Below are 12,331 nucleotides of genomic sequence, written 5' to 3'. Positions count from 1 at the left end.
CCAACATGACAATGTTGGGTCCCAGCCCTATTCTTATCAGTTACATTTTTGTTTTGTTTTGTGACGGAGTCTGCTGTATTGCCCAGGCTGGTCTGGAACTCTTGAGTTCAAACAGAGCCTCTTGCTTCAATCTTCCCAGTTCCTGTGGCTGCAAACCCTGTTCTGCACCCTCAGCGTCAAAGCCTTGGCGTCAAAGCCTCGTTTTTGTTCCCGTGTTTGCTCTACTCCAGCACAGAATGGACCCCCCACAAGGGTAGCGGGCAGCAGCAAAACTTAATTAGGCTGATACAGTAGCATTCACTTCGGGGATACATTTGAAACAGCAGGGGAATATTGGAGACACACTGTTGCCAGGCATTGTAATTTTCTTTCCAAGGCTTCCAGGTGACGTCAAGACACAGGCAGGGCTGAGAAATATAGATCTAAACTAATCCCGCAATCCTTTTTTTCTCTTGCAGAAAGCTAGACGTGACCATGTGATCCACTCTTGGCCAATAGGAAGTTTTTGTAGAGCCAGAGCTAGTTAACGAGAATATTTCTGGAAAAGGACCACCTATAGGCTAGGTGAAATACTTTGACACAGTTTGAAGTAACCCCTTCCTCGCTGGGCACTGTTTATTCTGTGTAGGTACGTGGGTAAATACCATAGTCATCTTAATAAGAGGGAGTTTGTCACTGTTACTGATGCTCTGAGTATGAGATAGCCCATAGATTTGCTGTCCTGTGTCATTAATGTGTTGTTAAACTTAGATTCCCCGAATTAACAAGACTTCTTGCTGTGTAGCATAATATACCCCAGAGCAGCTAAAAACATCCTGAGCACATCTCTTGTGCAGGTTTAAAGTTAACAGTCTTTACATCTAGCGTATCTGTGCAGCCAATTATGGTAATGTGAGGGAGGCCTTCAGTAATAAGCATGTGCTTTTCCGTGGCTGTGCAGACAAAATTGATGGAGTGGAATAGAGGAAAACTAATGACCCATTTACGGTGTGTGTTCAGTCAGAATGTGTGTTTTATTCTGGAAACAAGCTCCAAGGGCCCAAGGATCTAACTCAGATGGTAAAATGCTTATACAGTCTATGGGAAACTCTGTTTTTACCTCAGCATGGTTTAAATCGGGTACGGGGGGGGGGGGGGGCTCACCCAAGTAAGCCCAACATTTGGGAGGTAGAACAGGAAGATCAGGAGTTCAGCATCATCCCTAAATATATAGCAAGTTAGAGGTCAGTCTGGAATACATGACATGGGCTGTGGCAGAGGGAGTGGGGGGCAGGGGACACCCAAAAAGGAATCCTAGACCGATCCATTTATAAAACTAAGAATCATAGAAAAAGGAACCTCAACTGAGAATGAGACTTCAATGAGACACCCCCACCCTGATTACCCCCCCCCCACTCCTACCCCACCCTGGTCTCACGTAGGCCAAGCTGACTTGGCAAGGATGATCGCCTCTATTTGGTCTGGACTGTGGCTATGTCTGTGGGGGCACTGCCTTGATTAATGATTGATGTAAGAAGGCCCAGTGAGCAGTGTTATCCATGGGCAAGAGGGCCTAGGCTGTATCAGAAAGGTAGCTGAGCAAGCCAGTATAACAACATTCCTTCATGGGCTCTGCTTCAGTTTTTTGTCCTGAGTTCCTGCCTTAGCTTCCCCAGATGATGAACTATATAAACTGTAAGCCAAAAAAACTCCTTGCTTCTCAAGTTGCTTTTGGCCATGGTGTTTATCGCAGCAAAAGGAAAAGTATATAAGACAAAATCAGTACCAGCAATGTGCAGCGCTGAACCTGACCATGTTGGCTTTGCGAGGGATTGTGGAAGGATTTTGAAGCTTTGTTGCTCAAAAAGGCTTTTGAATACTGAGGACTTCACGATCTTGGAAGATAGAGATGTTGAGGAGAGGTTCAGACAACTGGAGACTTGGCTTGTGAAGTTTCAAAGGGAAGCAAACTCCATCAGAGCCATTTGTGTGGTATCTTGGGTTAAGAATCTGTAGAAGTAAAACCTTCTGGAACATTTTTTTTTTCTGGAACAATTGAAGCTAGTTATCAGGGACTGGAAAATCAGCTGTGATTAACAATAGATAGCCTCATTCAGCACTCACAGGGCCTGTCCGCGTTCAACCTAGACGAGGCCCCAGCACCGAGAGGAGGTAGTAGACACTGCTCCCCCCCTCAACGAAGAAGCTATCTGCAGTTGACACCTCTTGCAAAAGAAAATGAGTTTTCTTCACTAGTGTCTAATTATACTTAAGGGTAGACTTCATGCCCATCAGTTGAGGACCAACACCAAACAAACTCAGTGTTATTTTAGTAGACTTTTTGGTCTCATATTGCTTTGTTTAGGGATTTTTTTTTGGGGGGGGTGTTCTTTGTCTTTTGCTTGTATATTATGGTTTTCATTGTGTGTGTTTTTTCTTCATCTTTGAAAAAAAAGAATCCTTGTTTAATTTTTTTTAATTTGGCTATTTGTTTTGTAAAGAGAGAGAGAGAAATAAAGGGGTTGGAGTTGGGTTGGTAGGGAGGATATGGGAGGAACTGGGGAAGAAGAAAATGACCAGAATTTATTGAATACAATTTTTTTTTAACAAAAACCATTTTTGACAGAGGGGAGCAGGACTCATTGTGGCAAAATCTTTTACAGCCAGCACATAGAAGCTGGGGTGCCAGGCAGCATCTCAAACTGGTAGCCAAACTTAGTAATGTGTCAGAGTCCCACATGGCACTGTTTGTGATGGCATGCAGGCAGCAGGATTGAAGGAAACCTAGACAGCAGCTAAGGCCTGCTGCTGTGAGAATCCAGGAAAGGTTTTTGGGGAGCACATTGGAGAAGGAGCACCAGTTAAGGAATTGCCTCCTTCAGTCTGGTCTGTGGGGGCTATTTTCCTGATTAATAATTGTTCTGGTTTGGTTTTTGTTAACTTGACACAAATCTGGAGTCATTTGGAAAGAGGGCCCATCAATTGAGAAAAATGCCACTACCTGATCACCCTATGAGCAAGCCTGTGGGGTGTTTTCTTTATTGATGTGGGAGAGCCCCACACTATAGTGATGAGAGTGGTGAGCTGCTTCCCGCCGCCCAGCTCTCCAGCTAGTTTTATACCCAAAATAATTACACACAAATTGTATTTATTTAAACACTGCCTGGCCCATTATTTCTAGCCTCTTATTGGCTAACTCTCACATCTCGTTTTAACCCATATCTAGTAATCTGTGTAGCACCACGAAGTGGTGGCTTACCAGGAAAGATTCTAACCTGCATCCATCTCGAGCCAGAGCTTCATTGTGTCTGCCTCACTGCCTTCTACCCAGCATCCTGTTCTGTTTACTCTGCCTACCTAATTTTCTGTCCTATCAAAGGGCCAAGGCAGTTTCTTTATTAACCAATGAAAGTAACACATAGACAGATGACCCTCCTCCATCACCACACACTGTGAGTGGTACCACTCCTGGGCTGATTGTTCCCGGTGCTATTAGAAAGCAGGCTGAGCAATCCACAAGGAAGAAAGCCAGGAAGCAGCACTCCTACATGGCCTCTGTGCCAGGTGCCTGCCCTGTTTTCTATCAGTTATGACCTGTGGTGTGGAACTGTAATCTAAAATAATCCATTTCCTCTCCAAGATGCTTTTTTTGTTCATGGCATTTTATTACAGCGTAATTGATGTAAGAAGGCCCAACGCAGTGTGGGCTGTGCCATCCATGGGCAGTTGGGCCTGGACTGTATAAGAAAGAATGCTGAAGCCCGGTGTGGTGGTGCTTGGGAGGCAGAGGCAGGAGAATTTCTTGTCAGTTTGAGGTCTGCCTGGGCTACATAGTGGGAGTCTGTCTCAAGTAAGTAGGCAAGTAAATAAGTAAGTTAGTAAATAATCAACCTAACTGAAAATTTGATAAACTAAACATTTCTAGTGTGTCACTATAGAAATTCACATGGAAACAACAACAATAAAACCACCCTATAGCCAGGCAGTGGTGGTGCAAGCCTTTAATCCCAGCCCTCAGGAGGCAGAGGTAGGCAGATCTCTGTGAGTTCGAGGCCAGCCTGGTCTACAAGAGCTAGTTCCAGGACAGGCTCCAAAGCTACAGAGAAACCCTGTCTCGAAAATCAAAAAAAAAAAAAAAATCCACCCCATAATGCAAATGGTATAGTAATGACATCAGCTCTTTTGAAGATATGGGGCCTTCCAGGGTGTAGACATGTGGGAAAAGGCCCTTAGTTTCGGGTATACTGGGAATATCTTAACCGCAACTTCAAGCATGTTTGACCATAGACAAAGACACCAAGATGCAGTTGCCGTGGTCCTTGCTTACGTCCTATCTAACCCATTGCCTGTACCTCTGTCAGTATTACACTCATTCTCAATCAATATGAAAACTAAGACAGATTTATCCCAAGTTGGCATGTTAGTTCCAACTGACTGTGACATTCCTAATCACTCCACAAGACAAAACCACACAGCTGTGCTTGGGAAGCAGGACACCAGGGTCAAATAGCTGTCACTTTATAAATAGCAACAATATTTGCATGTGAAATGCCTGTCTTGGACTAAAAGCCAATCCTAAGTCTGAAACAAATTCCCACAGCACACCTACATTTTGAAACCTTTTGGAGTATGCTGTAGAAAGATAAATATCAACCCTTGGGAAACTAATTCTGTAGTAACAACAACAAAAGCACATTAACAAAACTAAATTTGGACCACCAAAGGAGTTTTGTGACGTTGCCTAGATCTCCTGAGTGGAAATCCCCGGGGTGAGGTCCAGTGTCTCTATGTCCAAGAATGGGAACCCTTCTATATAGTCTTAGCCCCACTGTTATCTTTGTGGGGTGCTGGTCATGTGTTTCTGCTTAGAGACCAAAAGCATTAATGCCCATGCTCCAGTATAGTTGCTTCTGATGGCTTGAGAACTGGGGCATGTACTTGAGCTTCTCTTGCAAAACTCTACTTAATTAAGGTCAGCTGGTGCATTAGAAGGCGGTGCCAATGATTATTTGCAACCATTGCTAAGTCTGAGTAAAACCCATTTTGTCTCTGGTGATAATTTTTTAAAAATGAACTTTTGGTCCCCAACCTTATATAGTCAGGTTCTATTCTCTGAGCTAGCAAAGCAAGTGGCTACAGGCCACGTTTTACATTGGTTGTTTCTCTAGCTCTATACATATCTCTTTAAAGGCAGATTGCTTTGTTTTGAAATGGGGTTTCATGTGTCCTAGGCTGGCCTCACTATATATAGCCAAAGATAAGTTTGAATTCCTGATCCCCTGCCTCCACTCCCACCCAGTGCTGGGATTACAGGTGTGTGTCACCACACCCATCTTGAGTTTAGATTTTGTCTTCCATTTAAAAATAGGAAAGCTAAGTGTCAGAACTGTTAAGGGGTTTTCCCAAAGAGACCCACAAATACACAACAGAACAGTAAGGTGTTTTCTAAGCTACTCAAATTCCCATGCCCTTCTTTCTCAGTTTACCCATGAGCATCCCAACGAGTTTTACCAGCTTTGAAAGAAGCTTGTTAAATTCTAAAGAGGTTTCAAATAGCAGTGTCTTTGGATTGCTCTATAATCTATGCCCTCAGCACCTGGGTCATATCAAATGAGCACGAGCCTAACATTGCAGTCATGTTATTATTTCAGTCTTGATATTGAGAGTCTATCAATGACAAAAAAACCAAATTATAGGAATGCCTTTACTGTTAGATTTCTAGAGAAAGCTACAGGACAAATTTCTGAAAGTTTCAAAATCTGAAATCTTTTTTAATGATTGAAATAATTGTAACACTCTCCAAATATCAACGGCTGAGAGTTCTTGAAATGTTCTGGAGGCGACTTAAAGGGAACATTGCCTGTGTTATTCACACGTAGTTTGCTTCCTGAAGATTCACAGGATGTTTTTGAGTAAGATGACTGTATCCTTGAGTGATTTCATACAAAATGACTCCACATAAGAAGAATGAAATAATTTTGAGTTGTCAGCAAACCTTGATTGAGGACCAAAATGTACACGATCTGTAAATTGTGTTGTTAACCCTATTCTGAGAGTTGTTGATTTCTTGATCATAAATGTTTCTATTCTAGTCAGTGCATCTTAAAAACAGCTTTTTTTTTATCATTTTAGAGCATATTTGAAACATGGCTCCTGGGTCCTTGTAATGAATTTATTTTCTTAAGTTTCTGGAGGAGTGATAAAGAGAATCAAGCAACACTGAAGATTTATTATGGGCTTTTCTGTTTCCTAGGTATCACAGCTATTTGTATGCTGCCATTTTATTCCAGTCTATAAATGGATGTTTAAACAATACCATGCTGCTGGTTTTAAAACCGAATCTCTTTTTTACAATTGAATTAGTTCTTTGATAGTTTAATACATGCATAATGCATTCTGATTACTCACCTCCCATTCTTTTCTTATCCCTCTTCATCCCTTTCAACCCCACCTCACTCTATTAGTCACTGTACCAGATTCATGTCCTTTAGTTTTGTTTTGGTACCTATGTAGTCTTACTAGGACCATTTGTATTAACCCTGCATTGGAACTATCCATTGGAGCAGGGGTGAGGTTTGAGGGGCATCAATATATATACAACTGAAGGCAATGTTGCCCGCTCCCTGAATCTGGCAATAAGCAGTAGTAGATCAACAGTAAGGGATAGGGCTCCCTGATCTCCTCCTCCATCCATGCTTGGCTGTTGATGGGCCTTTTTTTTTTTTTACAGATCCCGTACAGTCATATGCAGTTGTTGGGAGGTTACGATTGCATGTCCAGAAGATAGCATCTTGCAGCCCCTTTCCTTGCTTATGGTTCATATATTCTTTCCTTCCTGCCCCGCCCCCACCCCATTCAGCAATGTTCCCTGAGCTAGTGGACGGGATGGAAACCAAAACTCTTGAAGCAATTTTGAAGTGATTTAGTGATCATGAGACTATTAACTCAATCATTAGATTAAAGATGAGTAACCTGGGTTAATCTTCATTATACAAAGACAACATATAGTAAAGCCGATACCAAAAATGGGCCTGGAGAGATGACTTAGTAGGTAAAGTACTTGTTTTGTAAGAATGAAGACCTCAGTTTGATCCCAATCACTCACTTTAAAAACCAGGCACAACACATTGGTAATACCTGTAATTACAGCATGAAGTGTGGGGTGAGTCAGAAGGATTCCTTGGAGCTTGCTGACCAGGTATCCTGACCTAATCAGTGAGCTCGAGGTTCAGAAAGAGGCCCTGTCTCAAAATAATGAAGTGGATAGCAACAGAATGAGACATCAACCAGAGACAAAATGTTAAAGAGAAAAGGGATAATTTAAGTTAGAAAAGCTGGCTAGAAACAAGCCAAGCTAAAGCCAGGCATTCATAAGTCTCCATGTATTTATTTGGAAGCAGGTGGTGGGCTGAAGTAATAGGGGCGGCAGGGCTGCGTTCTCAGCACCCCCGGCCGCCTGCCCGGCTAGCTTATGCCCAAAATAATTACACGGACACTGTATTCTTTTAATCACTGCTTGGCCCTTTAGCCCTAGCCCTTACTGGCTAATTCTCACATCCCGATCAACCCATCTCTAATAATCTGTGAGAACCGGTCTTACCGGGAAGATTCTAGCCTAGTCCATCCTGGGTCGGAGCTTCATCCCGGGAGCGGGGCATGGCATCTCTCTCTGAGGCGTCTGCTCCCGAGAGAGCTGTCGAGTCTCTGAGCTCACTTCCTCTTCCTCCCAGCATTTTGTTCTGTTTAGTCCTCCCACCTATCCTCTAACCAATAAAATGGGCCAGGGCAGTGCCTTTATTAGCCAATGACCTTCCTCCATCATTTCCCCTTTTTCGGTTTAAACAAAAAAAAAAAAGGCTTTAACATAGCAAAATTACATATAACAAAACAGTTATCAAGTAAAAGTTACGATAATCTTTATCATAACTAAGCGTCTGCTCCCGAGAGAGCTGTCGAGTCTCTGAGCTCACTTCCTCTTCCTCCCAGCATTTTGTTCTGTTTAGTCCTCCCACCTATCCTCTAACCAATAAAATGGGCCAGGGCAGTGCCTTTATTAGCCAATGACCTTCCTCCATCAGTGGGCACCCAAAGATTTAATGGAAAAAAAAGTACACAACCCCCCTCCCCTGGTTGCTGTTGGTCATGTTATTTTACCATAGCAGTAGAAACCCTAATTAACTAAAAAGAAGCCAAGGGGGAACTGAATCAGAGACCCAGGAGGAACGCTGCTTACTGGCTCACTTCCCTTGACTTGCTCATCTACTTTTTTTCTTTCTTTCTTTTTTGTTACAAGAACTGGCACATTTTTTTATTGATATTTATTGAGATCTACATTTTCCTCTGCTCCCCTCCCTGCCTCTCCCGCCCTTTAGCCTTCCCCCAAGGTCCCCATGCTCCCAATTTACTCAGGAGATCTTGTCTTTTACTTCTTCCCATGTAGATAAGTCTCTCTTAGGGTCCTCATTGTTGTCTAAATTCTTTGGGGTTGTGATTTGTAGGCTGGTTTTGTTGCTTTATGTTTCAAATCCACCTATGAGTGAGTACATGTGATAATTGTCTTTCTCGGTCTGGATTACCTCACTCAAAATAATGTTTTCTAGCTCCACCCATTTTTCTTTTTTCTTTTCTTTTTTTTTATTTTCGAGACAGGGTTTCTCTGTAGTTTTTGGTGCCTGTCCTGGAACTAGCTCTTGTAGACCAGGCTGGCCTCGAACTCACAGAGATCCTCCTGCCTCTGCCTCCCAAGTGCTGGGATTAAAGGCGTGCGCCACCACCGCCCAGCCTCCATCCATTTTTCTGCAAAATTCAAGATGTCATTACTTTTTTTCTGCTGTGTAGTACTCCGTTGTGTAAATGTACCATATTTTCCTCATCCATTCTTTGGTCCAGGGACATTTAGGTTGTTTCCAGGTTCTGTCCATGACAAACAATGCTGCTATGAATATAGTTGAGCACATATCCTTGTGGCACAATTGAGCATCCTTTGGATATATACCCAAAAGTGGTATTACTGGGTCTTGAGGAAGGTTGATTCCTAATTTTCTGAGAAATCACCACACTGACATCCAAAGGGGTTGTACCAGCTTGCATTCCCACCTCCCAGCTACTTTCTTATACAGCCTAGGCTGCCCTGTGTAGAGATTGTAAGACCCATGGTGGACTGGCTTCTCCTAACACTAAATAGCAATTAAAGAAATGCCTGACAGACATGGCCACAGGCCGTATTGATAGAGGAAATTCCTCAGTTGAGATTCCCTCTTCTGGGTATGTTTAGATTTGTGTCAAGTTGACAAAAAATAAATAAATAACCACCACATTTGCCTAACTGGACTTTCTACATTCTTCATTCTGATAACAAATATTTCCTGGCCTCAGGCTAGGCACAGAGCTGGCCCAAAGCTGAAGTCCTTCCTCTTTATCAAGGTGGTTGAGAAAAAAACAGAACCAGTTAGAATCGAAACCCATTCTTGAATGCAGGGAGGAAACACCACAGAAGAAAAGAAAGCAGCTACTGTTCAGATGCCACATGCATCCTAGAGTCTGGATAAACAGAGTCAACCTCATGAGTACCTGCTGATGTGGCCACTTCTAATGAAAAGTGGTGGTACCATGAAGCTAAACTAAGTGAGACCAGAGTTTCCAGTCTCTTAGTAACCATCCTCTAGTATCTGTCCAGTTAAGTATCCTTTCCTCCCCTAACACTATGCTCCCTCAGCTACTGTTCTTGGTTTCTTTTGTACGCACCTCTTCCTTTACATGTGATGGTCCCTTGGTTTTCAGGTTTTCCCTCTTCTCACCCTCCCATCAGAAGCTCTTTTAGATATTCTCTTCTTTTAGATCTGCTGGTTTGTTGTTATTGCTATAATATGCTCAGTTGCTAAAAGTTCCCTAAGTATAAAGGGTGTCAAATGAAAAGTTTCCTTTGCATTCAACTTTCAGCCACCTGATTTCTCTTTTGTGGGCATTCTCTGTTATGATTTTCTTAAAGATCATTGCAGAGATATCCTAAATCCACATATACCAGGTGCTGTATAAAACTGCTTATGTATCTTATCTTTTTACTGCTTACCAATATGTCATGGAACTTGTTCCATAGACATACATCCAGGGCTGCATCCTTTGTGTGCATATGGATGGAGAATATGCCTACATCTGGATATACCCAAATTTCAATACAGAAAGTAGAAATTCATTTTATTTTCACCATAAAGAGCTTAGGAAAATTAGATGAAATGAAGCAATTCAAACGGATGAAGGAATAAAAATAATGGGGTTGCTGATTTCTAAGTTGTATAACTAGCTGTCATCCAGAGATCCAGAGGCTACCGTTGCCATGGCTACAAGAGCCACCTATGTGTCATTTCCACAAAGCTCGTACGTGAATGCTGGATGATGGAAATCAACAGCCACGCACACTCATATCTACCTGTCTAGCTTGGTATGCAGCCTACAAAATGTCAAATTTTCCTGTCTTACATCATTCCCGGATTCTTTGCAGATGGATTTATTTTTCTTTGTAAGAGCAACTAACTCACGGCAGAACTCACGTAAAGCAGACCAAAGCATGGAAAGGGATAGTGATGGCTGATTGAACAATTCTGTCCATTCCTTTGACTATTTAATATACTGAGTCATAAATATCCCTGAAATGGCACCAACATGGTCACAACCTTATGAAATGTAATTAGATTTTTATACACATAGAAAAATCTCTGCAGGATGAAATCAATTGCATGATCCATGTCTGCGTATTTGTTTATTCTTTTTCTGAGACAGGATCTTATGCAATCCATGCTGGCCTGGAACTAGCCAAAAATGGCTTTGGATTTCTGGTCTTCCTGCCTTCACCTCCGGAGTGCTGAGATTACAAGCATGCACCACAGTGCCTACCTTATTCTGGATAATTTTTATTATTCCTTTAATTACAATTGAAATGTTATGCCCTGTAACCCAAGAAGTACCTGTTAAAAATAACTGCTATTTTCATAACGTGGTATGAAGCAGTTGCAAGCAAAAGAGAAGAAATACTATTTATACATAAAGGCAGATCTATAAAATGGCAAGGAATGTATATGCAGTTACTATATTTCCCAGTTTCAAGGCTGTTCATGAGATTGTAGTCAGTTTACAATTCTGTTTACATTATATGGTGGGATAATATAAATAAATACTGTATTGAGCTCATCACTGTCATTGAAGCAGGAAGGTTAGATAGCCCCAGTTCTCTATCGCAGTGCCAAATATTGCCCTTTGCAAGATTACATGCAGAAAATAATCTAAATATTTAAGGTAGAAAAAGTAGAGCAGGAGTCAGGGGGTTGCCTCTGGGCTAATAGTTTAAAAGTCATACCACACATGCTGCGACAGGTATCAGAAAGCTGCTGGTCATGCTAGCTCTACCACCCCAACAACTGTGTCTCATACTCAGCCAGTGAGATGACCCTGGACTGAAGAGCCTTGCTGCTGCAAATTCTCTCATGTCCGTCACTTTCCAGACTCCAAATCATCAGAATGGGGTCTTTTTTTTTTTTACATGAATTTCATGCACATGTTGTTCAATGTGGAAAGATGAACCATGTCACAGTTCCTAGCTGAGTGAGAAAGTCTGTCATATATGGAGCAGCTTTACATTGCCACTATGGTTATTATGACTGGAACTGGGAGCCCAGACCGTGCCATACCCAAGCCCATCTCAAGTCATGTGAAGTAAAACAAGTAATCAAACAGTTTGTCTATATATCATCTCCTATTACTGGAAATATGTCTCTGCAAATGGCTGGAGCACTTTTTAAGATATATATGTATATATATATATATACATATATATATGTATATATATATACATGCAGAAAATAATCCAAATATTTAAGGTAGAAAAAGTAGAGCAGGAGTCAAGGGGTTGCCTCTGGGCTAATAGTTTAAAAGTCATACCACACATGCTGCAACAGGTATCAGAAAGCTGCTGGTCGTGCTAGCTCTACCACCCCAACAACTGTGTCTCATACTCAGCCAGTGAGATGACCCTTATATCTTATATATATGCTGTACTTTGATCATGTCCTACATTGTTATATTCCCTTATCAGCCTTCCGCTCCCAGTGAACCCCTTATCCCCAATTTCATGTTTTTGTGCTTCAGTATACTTAAATAGGGTTCCTTCATGAGTATGGGTAAAGAGTTGTTGGCTTGAGTAGGAACAATGTGTCTGTCCGTGGGACGTGATCTCTGCTTCCCCAAGCACTCATTAACTGCTTCTAACTCCTCAGGAGGGGTGGGGCCTCATGAGCCCCTTCCCTATCCAAGGTGGAATGTTGATTAGCCCAGCCCTCTGCAGGTATTCAAGGTCACTGTG

At 42.1% G+C, this 12,331-nt stretch overlaps 1 protein-coding gene across 4 annotated transcripts in view; it reads left to right on the top strand.

Moving 5' to 3' along the window:
• The window catches only part of LOC121444440 (importin-5-like), a 39,767-nt gene that overhangs the window by 2,701 nt on the left and 24,735 nt on the right, over positions 1-12,331 (top strand). The window contains exon 1 of one of the 4 annotated variants that reach the window (XM_041646252.1): positions 556-628. The exons of the other annotated variants lie outside the window; for them this stretch is intronic. The gene's annotated coding sequence lies outside the window, so the exon portion shown is untranslated. Of the gene's footprint in view, positions 1-555; positions 629-12,331 lie in introns of those variants that run through there. 4 annotated transcript variants of the gene reach the window in all.

This window comes from Microtus oregoni, unplaced genomic scaffold, assembly GCF_018167655.1.
Source record: "Microtus oregoni isolate MIOR12 unplaced genomic scaffold, Mior012 000124F_ref0000388, whole genome shotgun sequence".
Taxonomy (NCBI): Eukaryota; Metazoa; Chordata; class Mammalia; order Rodentia; family Cricetidae; genus Microtus; species Microtus oregoni.
This window is presented reverse-complemented; position numbering and strand designations above follow the sequence as displayed.